The sequence below is a fragment of the Archocentrus centrarchus genome, chromosome 17 (assembly GCF_007364275.1).
Source record: "Archocentrus centrarchus isolate MPI-CPG fArcCen1 chromosome 17, fArcCen1, whole genome shotgun sequence".
NCBI classification, from domain to species: Eukaryota; Metazoa; Chordata; class Actinopteri; order Cichliformes; family Cichlidae; genus Archocentrus; species Archocentrus centrarchus.
In genome coordinates, this window is record NC_044362.1 from 11,845,094 (window position 1) to 11,859,862 (window position 14,769).

A 14,769-nucleotide genomic window follows, 5' to 3' on the forward strand; every position below is an offset into this window, starting at 1 on the left:
GATTCTTGGTAAATTGGGCCCATTTGTTTTTGTCTACATAAATATCCTTTTTAAAGCATTTTAATTTGAATTAATAAAGGAACCTAACTTAGTTTTTATTTTGTCTTATAGTTAAAGTCCTGCATAAAGTGAATGTTAAACCCACCAGGAGTTCAGAATTGTTCCCTATGCATGGTAGTCCCTGTTAAAGCTGTTCACTTATTTAATTGGACCACATGCCTTGACACAGGGGAAAGTTCACACATTATCATTTGACTCAGGCTTTCATTTTTGTGTGTTTGTGTGTCTGTGTTTGAGATGGGTGCAACAAAATTTACTTACAAAAAAGGCACTTGGGTTTTTGATTTCATGTCAAGTTCACTTTGTGGTCTACACACTCAGGATATACCCCAAATTGTCACTGCAGTGCATAGGTCCGTCTTTGCTGCGTGGCAGGAGGATTTAATGTAAGTTGTTCTTATAGTGTTGCTGGTCAGTGTTTTTAAATAAGACCCTCCATGTGTCATAACTTTGAACCATTTTTCCATGTGTAAGTTTTTGAGAAATACTGTTTGTGTTCTGTCGGAAAACCTACTTGTTTTAAACTGGGTCATAATACAATCACTGGAATATAAGATGCTGTATATCATTGCAGTAGGTGAGTATTCAGTTGGTATCTCTTTTTGGAGATGTTTCTGCTTTTTGTTATAACAGACACTGATATGTCTTCTTTGTAGGGGTATAGTCAGTGTATTTGAAGCTTCTCTCTACTCAGCCAGTGTCTCAGCCAACATGTTGCTACCACTGGCTTCCAGCAGGCTTCTGCAGCCAAAGAACATACATGTAACGTCTGCTTTTGTCTTTTGAGATTTTTCTTATTACATTTTTATATATCATTATATAGGTTGTGACTTGAGAAGCTGTTTTGTTAAAGGATAAATAAAGTCAGATATTTTGAAATGTCCTGTTTCTGGTGTTAACTGCCACACGTGCACTCAGAGGACCACAAGTACCAAAAATGGTAACACATTTGAATGTTAACTGTATAAATAAAGCTTTTGGTTTTTATTTTTGTAAGTAATACATAAAATTTTTAATGGCCTCTTTTTTCTAAAAACAGTCACGTCAAAAATTCATGTACTGGTGGTTCAAATGGCCTTTTGTCTGTATAGAATCAGTCATTCATGTCATAGTCTCAAGAGCTTGATTAAAAAGGAGACTGACATTTTTGTTTATGCCACTGGGGAATTTATTTTTTTGCCATTCATGAGTTAAAATTTTAACGACATTTAACTTAACTGAAACTTATGAGAAAATGACAACATTTTTATTTATGGATGGCAACATTTGTATTCATTTATTTTCCCCCAGTGGCAGAAATGAGCTTTCACATTTCTTTATCCTTATATACTGCCTTTAATCTTTTAAATTGTATTTCAAGTAAAAGCCGGTTGTACTCATTTTCTACTTCCTGCACTGTCCTCATCCCTGCTTCTTCTGAGTCAGCTCCACTTTGAGTCTCACCTCTGTAGTAGAGTTTAGCTCTTCTTTTGCAGCACTAACAGTGAGAGACAGATGTGCTCAGTCACACCTATCAGCAATTTAAAATCACCAGTTAACCAAACATGCAGGTCTTTGGACTGTGGGAGGAAGCCGGAGTACCCGTTGTGAGGCAATCATGCTAACCACCACACCATTGTGCCTCCCCATGATGTTGCACTAAAGAGATAATAAAGTTCATCTGTGAGAGGCTTTAATATTACGGCTGATCACAGAGCTTATTACATGTTACGCATACTTTACACTGGTTTACCTTCACTGAAGTGTCTTGAAAGGCTGCACAGAGACCAAAAAGGAGAATGAAAGTGCAAATAGGTAAGGGAATTACTATTTTTAAATTCTGGAATGCAATCTGCATCCATCCATCCATGGATAAAGATTTGATTCTTTTTATAAATTAGCTTTATGTTGCCCATTTAAACATCTTAAAGTTATTTAGTTCATCAATTAATTAGTTCATCATGCATCATCTGCCCCCACCTCACTAGCATCCTCCTCTGTCACATCAGCATCAGTGTTAATTTTGACAGCAAATTTTGATTTAGTTTTAGTCATAGTCTTGATGAAAATGTAATTTAGTTTTAGTCATAATTTAGTAATCTGAATAGTTTGTTTTTAGTCTAGTTTTAGTCAAATTATCGTAAGAATATAGTCGACTAAAATATAAAGGGTGTAAAATGTAAGTGCTTTTTCTTCAGTTCCCTTGAATTAGTCATTATACAAACACAAAATTAAACATTAAAAGTTATGGAATATTATTAATAATAACATTAGTGTTTCACCTGCTTCCCACAGACCTGATCATTAACACCTCCTTACTGAGATAATACAAGCGTTTTACAGCAGGACACGCTCTGAAAGGTACAGGGCAGTGTTCGGGACTAAGATTAGGAAAGGCTAATCCACCGCGGTGTGGAGATTTTCTCTAAACACAAACGCTAAACTGGAAAAAACACTTTACCCTGCATGACATTAAAATGCTTACCTTTGTCAGTGTCTCCAAAACATACATCATAGCATGTCTCACTATCTTGTCTTTCACTATTATAGATCTAATAAATATGTTTATGGATGAATTAAGTTTAACCAAATCGTTTAATAGTACAAAATTTATTCTTATTTAACAAATGTTAATTATTAATTAATGAAATTTTTTGTTGTGTTTTCTGTGACACTTTCTGTCCTCCATACATGTACCGTTGTAGGGACAGTGGGATATAGATGATGAAAGATATTCTAAAAGATACACACTTTTATTGAATCACCAGACATATTTTATGCCGACCTCTTGTAAAAAACACAAAGTCTGCTGTGTACACTCATTTTGTTATATCTACAACAAACACCAAGGATTTATTGCAATCTGAGCAACACTCTTTTTATCAGTTACATCTGAACTAAGCATCTGCATTTAATGTCTCTGTGACACGAAGGGAAATAATCAGTACTTTGGATGTTTTAGGGGGTAAACAGCGTTAGCTGCATAGTTTGTTTTTCAGAGACACTCATTATGTTTCAGAAACTGTGACCACAGAGAGAGAACTCCAGAAATTCAGACTTTTGAGTCAGTGCAGCTTAATAAAGTTATTGGGTCAATTTAATGTTTACTCCAAGATAAACTCCAAGATAAAAACCTACTTTAATTAAAAAATCATGTTAGTAATAGATATTTTATTAAGTTAGGGTTAGTAGATAGTGTCAGGATACGTTCAGCTGCCCACCTCAAAAACTGCAGCATATAAGCCATATTCTTAATAGTCAGGTTTGTAGCAATGATTCTAAAGAAACAAAAACTCCATGTCAGCTGATCTCCATTCTTTAACATGGAAAAACATCATACTGCTCATCACACTAAGCTTATGCAGAAGGTTATGATAACCATGAAATTCTGTTTTTGCCTTCAGCAGAGGAGAATTGTTGATGTAGGGCTGTTCACGAGGGCTGCATAGTTTGAGCACAGTCTGATATTTTGAAACCATTCGGGAGTTCTGTGGTTTTTATAGAAAAACCAAGGGCCACCAGGTATACGGGGGGTGGGGTGCAGGGCCACCTACCTATTACTACTAAGAAGAGTGCATCTCTAAAAAGTGGAAACAAAGAGATCAGGAAAATATCCTCTTTTTGTCTCTTTGATGCATTTAAGAGAAGATCACTGAGGAAGCAGAATTTCTCAGCATACAGCAGAACACTTCAACCTTTATAATTATAAAAAAAAAAAAAAATCACATTAATCACAAAATAGGACTTTCAGATACTGTTTTTTAGCCCTGACAATTCTTCGTTCCTCCTCCACTTGTCCAGTTTTCTCATTTTTTTAAGAAGGCACTGGACACCATGCTGAGATATCCCAAGTTTTTGGGAATCACCTTGTTGTGGCAAAAATACAATGTTATTCCTGTCAAACTCCATTATCTTCATAGATTAAGCTAAAAGTATGGGGACATATTGTACGGTTTTTTTGGTGACAGGCTGCTAGTCCCTTCAGTTTGGATACCGAAAGCATCCACTCAGACGGCTTTTTGCCTGCAATAATGTTTTCAAGCAAACAGGCTAAGGTCAACCAGCTAGCTGTAAATTATCTACACTTCATGAATCCAGTCATGGTTAGTCTGATTTAGCAGCCAGATCTGCCCCAGAGGTAAGTTAACCTTACTCATGAGACAGCTCATAATATGAATTACAGTAATCAGGTTTGTTTTTACATCACAAAAATCAGTGTTAAAAATGCTTTACAAAAACACACAATACACATTATAAAATGCAAAGTGAAAAAATGTTGGAATAATGAAAACTGTGAGGGCCACTGGGCTGGCCTTGTTTTCTTATTGCTTGTGTCTACCTTTTTCAGGTAACTACTGGGTGGAGCCCACCCAATTTCAGATGCAGCACACCTGAGCATGTCAAGCTGAGGTGCTCTATTAAGCAGCCCTGCCTGAACCTACGGGAGACTCCTGTTTGATCCTCTTGGAGGCTGCTTTTTTTAATTGTCAAATTAATGTTTCTGTAAGCTGTAATTGTTCAAATAATAATTAGTTTTGTTTTAACACAGCAGCAAATTGTACCTTTAAACTCTTATTCAAATTGAACATTTCTGTAAAGGCTATGGACAGAAAACCTGACTTTTCCATGGAGTGACTCTTAAAACAATTTATGTGAAAATGCAGTTTTTTGGAACTTGCGTTTCTTTCCCGATACACACAGTTCTGCATATTTTCAAATATCTGCAACTACCCAAGTGGTTACTCTTTCTGATTTGAAGACTTTGATTGTGAAAGATTAAATTTGTGTTTTCAACTTTGGATTAAATAATAAATTCACCAAATTATATTGTGACTCCATAACAGGCATGTGTTTCACACATGCTGTACTATAAGTAACAATTAATGAGTGAAACTTTGAAGTCATACAACAAGGGTCTTTATCTAAATGGGCATTTTTCCATGCATCCCTTCATGCTGATAGTTTTATGTTAGACTGATACAGCTCTGTTCCTAAATAAACCACTGTAAAACACATCTGGAAATGCTGGAAGATGTTGATGGTTCTTATCAGCTTTGCAGAGTGTAAATGCTGCTTTTACTCATGTTCCTGAGTCCTGATGAATATACTGATGTCCTGCTATGAATAGGATTTAATTCTGGACACTAACTAAGCAAACAATTTCCAATGTAGCAGATGTGGAGTAATATTAACATTTATTCAATTCAACACAATTCAATTTAATTCAATCCAATTATAATCAGTCAGTTGCTGTGGGACTGATGCAACAACAGCACAGAGTTCTGAGGAATTTATGGAAAATTCCCATTTTTTTTTCTTCTTAGGTTGAAGTTCTTCAGAGTTCTCCGTGACAATGAAAACTGGCATAATTGCTTGAGACAAGGATGGGAGTTCATCAGGGGGTTCCTCACTGGGATGAACCTCAGATGAGGAAGGAGATTCATCAGGGGGTTCCTCACTGGGATGAACCTCAGACAGGGAAAAGTTTTCAGCAGGGGGTTCCTTACTGGGATGAACCTCAGACAGGGAAAAATTTTCAGCAGGGGGTTCCTCACTGGGCTGACCCTCAGATAGGGAAAAAGGTTCAGCAGGGGGTTCCTCACTGGGATGAACCTCAGACAGGGAAAAATTTTCAGCAGGGGGTTCCTCACTGGGGTGACCCTCAGATAGGGAAAAAGGTTCAGCAGGGGGTTCCTCACTGGGCTGAACCTCAGACAGAGAAAAATTTTCAGCAGGGGGTTCATCACAGGACTGAACCTCAGACGTCGGCAGACTTTGGAAAGGGGTTTCCTCAAACAGAGTGCAAATGTGCTTCTTTGCTACAACAGCAATCGTTGTTAGAAAGACTAAGGGCTGCAGCAGACAGCTCACGCATGCGCCCAGATCACACATCACGTACTCGGTACGTTTCCTTTTCCTCTCAAGTGCAGACAGACACCGACGCTATTACGAGCACTCATCACCGACTCGCCCGACAATCCAGCCTCACAGTGCCTGTGACTGCAGAGCTGCTTACCTTGTAGCAGATGTGAGATTGTGTGTCACTGATGATCCACCACAAGTTGCATCTGTGATCCCTACATGCTGAGATCTGTGTATAGCCGTGCTGCATGATCCTTATTAAAGTTTCGCCATCATCCTGACTCTCGAGGTGTTCTTACTGACACACAGGGGCGGTCCCATGATACTCCAGCCCAGCCCTTACAGTCCGTAAACAGTCGGTAGTCTAAACAGTGGTCCTTCGAGCCGGATTTGTGAGGCTGCCTTGGATTTTACGCCTACGTGATGCAGCATTCTCTACCTGGCGAGGAGCGTCCTGCAGCTTCTACACGCCCTAAGCGTCAGTCTCACCTGCCTGCTTACCTGAGAGACTATGAGGTCCGAGCAGCAGGTTGGGAACCGATAGAGCCACCCCCGGCACCACATGCAGCACAGCATACACAGGGTTCAGAGGACTGGAGTCCCAACGTGGCTGCGGCAGAAGGGGGAAGGAGGACAGCGCAGGCATCCCACCCCACCAGCGCCAGCCCTATCAGCCAATATGCCGAGTCTACGGCGGAGGAGTGGAGCCCCGTGGGGGGACGATGATCCGCCGCAACACTTACACTTGAGGAGAATGCATGGTACCCTTCCCGGTCCAGTGCACAGCTGATCGGTCCCTCTGGGAGCAACCAGACGTCTCCTTCTGCCTTCTATAGACCGTGGGAGGGCCCTGGTCAACAGGAGGCACAGTCAGTGCCTCATGACGGACATGTTGGGTTATATAGACAATCTGTGTCTCATAGTGATAAGTTTCAGTACCTATGATGATGAGAATGTTATTTCCTTCAGTCAGCCCCCCGGTGGTGCTTACCACGACCCACAGCCCAAGTCTGCTTGGAAATCGCATGCAGAGCCAGTGCTATGACCACAGCCTCTGAGGTTTAGAACGCCTGCACCTCAGCTGGTCATTATCCTCAGGGCCCTGGTGAGCACCCCACCTCCGCACGAGAGCAAGACCTGATGGACTCCATCAACCGCGTGATGAGGGAGCTACAACTCATCAAGGATCAAGCAGAGGGCCACGTGCGGAGGAATCCACAGGTGGGTCAACAATATCCAGGTGAGCAGCCACCGGTTTCTGGCTGGACTCCAACCAGACTTGCAGAACCACCCGCAAGCCGTCGAACGCACCCTCAGGCCCTCAGGTGAGGTATGAGCCACACCCTATGGCGCACGTTGCAACAGTACACCAACCCCCCGCCTTCCTCAGAGAGAGAATGTACCGGGGACCCGTTCCAACCATTCCCGACTTCGCCAAAGGAGACCCTAGTGAATTCACCCGTCTCAAGGTCGCTTTAGAGAACCTTCTACCTCCTGGCGCTACCGAGCTGTTCTGCTACCAAATTCTCCTGGACCACCTCAAACTAGAGGAGGCTCGCCTTGTAGCTGATGCCTATTTGAATTCATCTACACCTTATTCGGACACGATGGCTGCCTTGACTGACAGATTTGGTCAACCGCATAAGTTGGCCTTTAAAGAACATCGCCACGGTGATGAACGCTCCAGACATCCGACAAGGAGATTCCCAAGCCTTTCAGAAGTTTGCTCTACAAGTGAGGGCCCTGGTGGGAATGCTACAGACCCTTGGACGTGAAGGCGTAGCAGAGCTCCAGTGCGGGTCCCACGTCGAGCGGCTCTTGAGTAAACTTCCCTCTGACCTGCGATCAGAATTTCGGAGATGTACGTTCCGCCGATCAGGAGTTGGGTACAATCTCACCGACTTCTCCGATTGACTGCAATATGAGGCATGGTGCCAGGATAGTGAGAGCCATGCTAGCTTCCAGGACCCTCGGTCCGAGGGGAAACGGCGCTCGGATTAGTGGCATGACACCAAGAATCCTCGTCCAGCCACGATCTTGCACAGGGTCGAGGTTACTCCTGACCAGCAGCCAGTAGAACCACCCCAGTCGAAACCTGATCCACCAGGTAAGAAAAGGACCAAGCACGTGTACTGCCCATATTGTGAGTGTGAGGATCATTTCCTGAGCCAGTGCGACACCTTTAAGTCCTTTGATAAGGCCAAAGTTATCCAGTGGATAAAGTCCAACCGACGCTGCTGGCGGTGCGGCAGAGCCCATCAGGCGGCCCAATGTGACCTGAAGAAACTCTGCAGCAAGTATCAGGGCAAACACCTCCAAATACTACATGAGGTCAACGTTAGGCAGGCAAGGGAGAGGTCCTGTCTGGTCAGCTCGGCTACAGAGACGCTATACCTTGATCGGCCAGCAGAATGCAGCCGGGTCCTCTTGAAGGTTGTCCGGGTTCTTCTCCATCACGAGAACCAGACACTTGATACCTACGCGGTCCTAGACGATGGCTCAGAACGCACAATGATCCTGACTGCAGCAGCACATAAGCTAGGCCTCCAAGGCCACCCAGAATCCTTAGCCCTGCGGACCATCAGACAGGATGTACAAACCATGGATGGCGCCTCCGTCACCTTCAGAGTTTCATCTACAGTCCAACCCAACTGAACCTTTCAGATCAAGGATACCTTCACTGCCGAATGCCTAAGCCTAGCTGATCACACCTATCCTATGGCTGCTCTCAAGAGAAGGTTCAAACACCTCCATGACCTTCCACTCCAAGCCTTCAACAAGGTAAGGCCTATGTTGCTCATCGGGGCTGACAACCCTCACCTGATTACACCGGTTGAGCTGGTGCGTCTAGGTCCCCCTGGTAGCCCTGTGGCCATAAAGACCAGGCTTGGTTGGACTCTCCAGGGGCCGGCTCGGCTGGCAGAGCTACAGCTATCACCTCAGCAGTGTTTATTCACATCGCTCAGTCCTCGAGAAGCAGAACTGCTGAGGAATGTAGAGAAGCTCTGGCAGCTCGACCTCTTACCATCAAGGAGTGAGAAGCAGGTGACACGATCACGAGAAGACCAACAAGCCATTGATCCCCTGGAGTCCAAAACCCAGCGCGTTGAGGTTCGTGGTACCTCCCGGTATGCGACCCCTCTACTTCGGAAGAAAACCTTTCCGTCCTTCCACGCCCCCACGGAGGCAGTAATGCCAAGGCTTAGGAGCTTGGAGAAACGTCTATTACATGATCCCACGAGTGCAGCTGCTTATGAAGCTGAGATTGCGAAGCTGGAGTCTACCGGTACAGTTGCTAAAGTAGTCAGGCCAGATACCTCATCCAGTGGGGAGAGCTGGTACATCCCACACCACCTGGTGCAACACAATGGGAAAAATCGAGTCGTATTTGACTGTTCCTTTCGATACAAGGGCCTCAGTCTAAATGAGTACCTGCTATCTGGCCCTGCCTTGAGCCCTTCCTTACTAGGCGTCCTTCTACGGTTCAGAGAACACTGTGTCGGTGTTAGTGGTGACATCAAGGGCATGTTTCACCAAGTGCGGTTACTACCAGAAGACAGGCCCCTTCTGCGCTTCCTTTGGCGCAACATACGGAGAGAGGACCCGCCGGAAGTCTACGAGGGGCGGGTGCTGCCCTTCGGGACCACGTGCAGCCCCTGCTGTGCCACCTATGCCCTGCAGAGGCATGTCTATGACTACAGCAAGCCTGGAAGCACAGAGCGCTTCTCAATAGAGAAATGCTTCTACGTGGACAATTGCCTGCAGAGCATGCCATCTACACAAGAGGCCATACAACTGATCAACTACCTTAGAGACCTTCTCCAGAGTGGAGGTTCTGAGATCCGGCAGTGGGCGAGCAACGTGCCGGGCGTCATCAGCCACCTCCCTGCCAAGGCCAGGTCAGAGAAGCTAGAGCTATGGCTAACGTGATAAGTCGGAAGCGCGCGAGTCCACCTTAGGACTGTGCTGGCAGTGTGACGCAGACACCTTCAGTTATAAGCACAGGCCTATCACCTATGACACGGTGACCATGCGGAACATCTACCGGGTGCTAGCCAGTCAGTACGACCCACTCGGATTCTTGCTACCCTACACCACAAGGGAAAAGGTCCTGGTCCAGCAGCTATGGGACAGGCAGAGGGACTGGGATGACCCCAGTCTCCCAGCAGAGCTTCTGACCGCCTGGCGCACCTGGGAACGTGAACTCGAACAGCTACCTCACATACAACTGCCTTGATGTTACACCCCGGCAGAGATGGACTACGCTGCCACCAGGAGAGACATCCACATATTCTGTGATGCCTTTGAGAAAGTGTATGGAGCGGTCACTTACCTGCGGTCTGAAGATCCCAAAGGGAGGATCTGCGTTGCGTTCCTTCTTGCACGCTCGAGAGTTGCCCATCGGAAGCAACTTTCGATGCCCCGACTCGAACTATGTGCAGCAGTCACGGGAGCACAGTTGGCCAAGCTACTAAGGAATGAGCTCACCGTGGTGATTCACCACTGTGTGCTTTGGAGTGACTCCACCACTGTCCTTACATGGCTACATTCAGAGTCGTGTCGCTTCAAAGTGTTCGTAGGCACCCGAGTAGCAGAGATACAGGAGCTTACGGACTTCCAGTCCTGGCGATACATTGATTCTCTACGGAACCCCGCAGATGACCTCACAAAGGGGAAGTCCCTGCAACACCTAGGGGAGCCAAGCCGGTGGAGTCAGGACCCGAATTTCTGCAGTTAGCCCCCGAAGAGTGGCCAACCCTTCCTTTGCAGCACTCCTCCGAGTTGGGAGACACTACTGAACTCAGACGTTCGGCTTTCTGTGGTCTGAGTAGCACCACTGATCCACTGAATATGGACTGGTCCCTATTCAAGACTTGGCAGGAGTTGATGGAAACACTAGCGCAGGAGCTTCACGGGGCAGCTGGGCTGTCAGGGCCACCTACAGCTAGTACATACCAGGATGCCAAATTCTTTACTTTCCAGAGGGCGCAGCAAGAGAGCTTTGCAGATGACTATGACCTCTACAAGGCAGGGAAGCCCGTAGCATCCAATAGTTGTCTTCTTTGCCTTGCTCCGGAGTTCGACTCAACTCATGCAGTCATTAGAGTGGGTGGACGACTCCGTAGAGGGGAAGGATCCAGCCACAGTACACCCCATTGTACTTGACCCTAGTCACCCGACTACCAAATTACTCATCCAGGAGTATGACACCAAACTGTGCCACCCTGGGCCCGAACGAGTCTTCGCCGAGTTAAGACGCAGGGTGTGGATCCTAAGGGGGCGTGAGGCAGTAAAGCGCTGCCAGCAGGTGTGTGTCGAGTGCCGTCGATGGAGATACCAACCTGCTGTACAACGGATGGCCGACCTACCACCGCCGAGGCTTAGGTTGTTTAAGCCAGCGTTTTACTCCTGTGGTATTGACTGCTTCGGACCGCTCCTGGCGAAGGTTGGCCGAAGAACGGAGAAACAATGGGGTATACTCTTTAAGTGCCTCACCACCAGAGCGGTACACCTAGAGGTGTTACCTTCACTTGACTGTGACTCCTTCTTGATGGCTCTCCGGAGGTTTGTAGCTCAGCGAGGCAAGCCAGCAGAGTTGTATTCAGACCAAGGAACCAATTTCCGAGGAGGTGAGCGGGAGCTGAGAAACACCTTTTCCAGCCTATGTCCTGACCTCCAGCAGCAGTTAGCTACACAGCAGATTGTGTTCCACTTCAATCCACCTGCGGCACCTCACTTCAGCGGTGCATGGGAGAGATCCGGTCAGTAAAGTCTGCCCTGTACACCACTCTGGGTACTCAGACTGTGAGCGACGAAGTTCTCAGAACCATCCTAATAGAGATTGAATCCATACTCAACTCTAAGCCGCTAGGTTACGTTTCGGCCGATGTAGCAGACTTTGACCCTGTCACGCCCAATTAGCTGCTGATGGGGCGGCCAGACAGCTCCCTGCCCCAGGTAGTCTATCCGCAATCCGAGCTCCTTGGACGTCGGAGGTGGAGGCACTCTCAGGTGCTGGCAGATAGGTTCTGGAAAAAGAACTACTTACTACTTAAAAAGAACTAAAAAACTACTTACCTGCTCTGCAGCTACGGAACAAGTGGAGGACCACTACCCCAGACATGATGGTTGGAGCCGTAGTCATAGTAATAGACCCACAGGTGTCTCGATCACTTTGGAGAATCAGAAAGGTGGTGAAAGTGTACCCAGGCCCAGGTGGTCATGTCAGGATGGCCGAGATACAGATTGAGGACAAGATATACACCAGGCCAATCACTCTGCCTAAGATGCCGGAGGAGGAGCTCAATGGACCGTGAGCAGGGAGGCTCACTTCAGTCTTTCTAAGGAGCACATTTGGCATCAAATGTGGGGGCGGCAGTGTTAGAAAGACTAAGGGCTGCAGCAGACAGCTCGCGCATGCGCCCAGATCACACATGACGTACTCGGTACGTTTCCTTTTCCTCTCAAGTGCAGACAGACACCGACGCCATTATGAGCACTCATCGCCGACTCGCCAGACAATCCAGCCTCACAGTGCCTGTGACTGCAGAGCTGCTTACCTTGTAGCAGATGTGAGATTGTGTGTCACTGATGATCCACCACAAGTTGCATCTGTGATCCCTACATCCTGAGCTCTGTGTATAGCCGTGCTGCATGATCCTTATTAAAGTTTCGCCATCATCCTGACTCTCGAGGTGTTCTTACCGACACACCAGGGCGGTCCCATGATACTCCGGCCCAGCCCTTACAGTCCATAAACAGTCGGTAGTCTAAACAATCATACTGAGCAGCTTTGGTGCAAAGTTTGAAATGCCGTTGAGCAGAATGTCGAGTGGGATTTGCTCTCTAATTTCTGTCAAGATGGTCTGGACCACGTCATCTTTGATGGAGCTGGAGAAGATGACCTGGCTTCCCATTGCTGTGACCGTCTTGGAGACCTTATCCAAAGTTGCCTTTGTTAGACTGGTGCAGAGCATACTCAGACTCTTGGATGCCATGTTCAAGAGGGGTTTGGGAGGAAGCTGCCAGAAGCCCTGCAGGACTTGTGGAACTACTTCTATCACCACTTTCTCTGCGGTGAGCAGTCTGGAGGTCTGGGTTTCCTGCTGCTTCTCTTTGAGCATTTCAATGTATGTTTTGGCCATGCTGAGGAGTTTAGGATTTCTATAGATTAAGGTTATATGTGTTGTTTTAAACCCAAAAATAGTGAAACACGGTAGTTGAACTGTTAATGATTGTTTGTCAAATGGGACTCACTGAAATGTAGGAGGTGTGGCCTTCGGAAATTTCAGGAGCATCCGGGCTTGAAACTCAACATCCCTCATTCTGTTGATGACATTTACTGCCTACACCTGGATCAAAAACATATAGAGTGCACTTTTGAGCTTTTGTGAACATAGTGAAAAAAAAGCTACAGATCAATACAAGCCTCATCAGCTTCCTAGTCTTACCAGTTTCAGAAGAGGTTTGGCCTCTTTTTCTTCAAAATCCTCCAGTCTAAACTCCCAGAGCATTGAAAGGAAACAAAACAGGTTTTATGTCAGCATTTACACTTCATTACAAACAGACTTTCAACTGTGAGCTGGATGAACTGTAGGTGTCTCAGTAATTCACTGTCTTTTTGCTCTCCTGCACCAGTAAGTTGCTCATATCTTCAGCAGTGATCTGAGGTGGAATCTGATCTTTCTGCTGAAGCCTCAGGAACTCCCTCATCACTGCAATCTAAAAATAAAAGCAGATATTTAACCAAGACCACACTGTTTTGCAGACTTCAACATATTTTATGTCAGTTTGGGCTTGGATGGATAGTGGATCTTACCTGAGTCTTGTAGCCCTGAAGATGCCAACAGGTGTCCACAGCTGTTTCATAGATGGGTGTGCCAAACAACACCTGCCATAGAAATAAGAAGTTACTCATCATTAATTAATTTGATTCTCAGTTTCTTAACTTTTAAAAAATACATCAGCCTCTTTAAATGGTTTAAATGCAGTACAAAGAAAAACTCTCTCATACCCTGATGGATTTGTAGATTCCTCTACTACTTTCCATCGAAATGCCGCTGTTGTGTATCGCAATGGGGAAAAACCAGCCAAATACTCTAAAAAGTTTGTCAATGCAAAGACAGATGCCAAAATCCTCCGAACGCGATTGCCTCTCTTCCACAAATGAATTGTTTTTGAGCTTTGAAGCAGAATTCTAGAAGAGTTCTCTGTTTATGACACAGCAGGTCACCGTGGAAACACTTCATGCAAGTCTCATGTTGTTACATAAAAAATTCTTTATTTATTTTGCATTATATTACACTACATTTTATTTATTTATTTCATAAAAATACATGTATAAATAAATAAAGTGTAGACTACAGCTGTACTTAGGTCACTAGTGTGAAAAGATGCATAAAAATGGCAGCTGCTCAGCTCCATTTTCTTATTGTAAATGTAAGCATGAGCAGTAAAACAACGGCTTACAAGATCTCATTGAAACACTGGGCCATGGACTGTGGAGAGGAATGATGTATATATCTGAAGCCTGACAGCAGCTGCTATAGCTGCAGCTTTGGTCATTTGGATAAACTGGCCCTTTAAGCAGCCCAGAGGTAGAGACCTCTGTGTATTCTGTCATTACTAAAACCCCACAGCACAATAATAATACATCAAATGATTCATTCTGTAATTACCAGGCTACCTGTTGCCACATTCATTATGGTAAACACATGTTTATAATGATACCATAATCGTGCAGCAGATACGGACTCTAGGCGGGAAACAGGACACATAACCCTCACAAGAAATCTATTTGGGGGTTTAGTTTAGGGATCAGCTTTTCAAAATAAAAAAAGCATTCTTCCTCTTGCCCAATACCTGGGA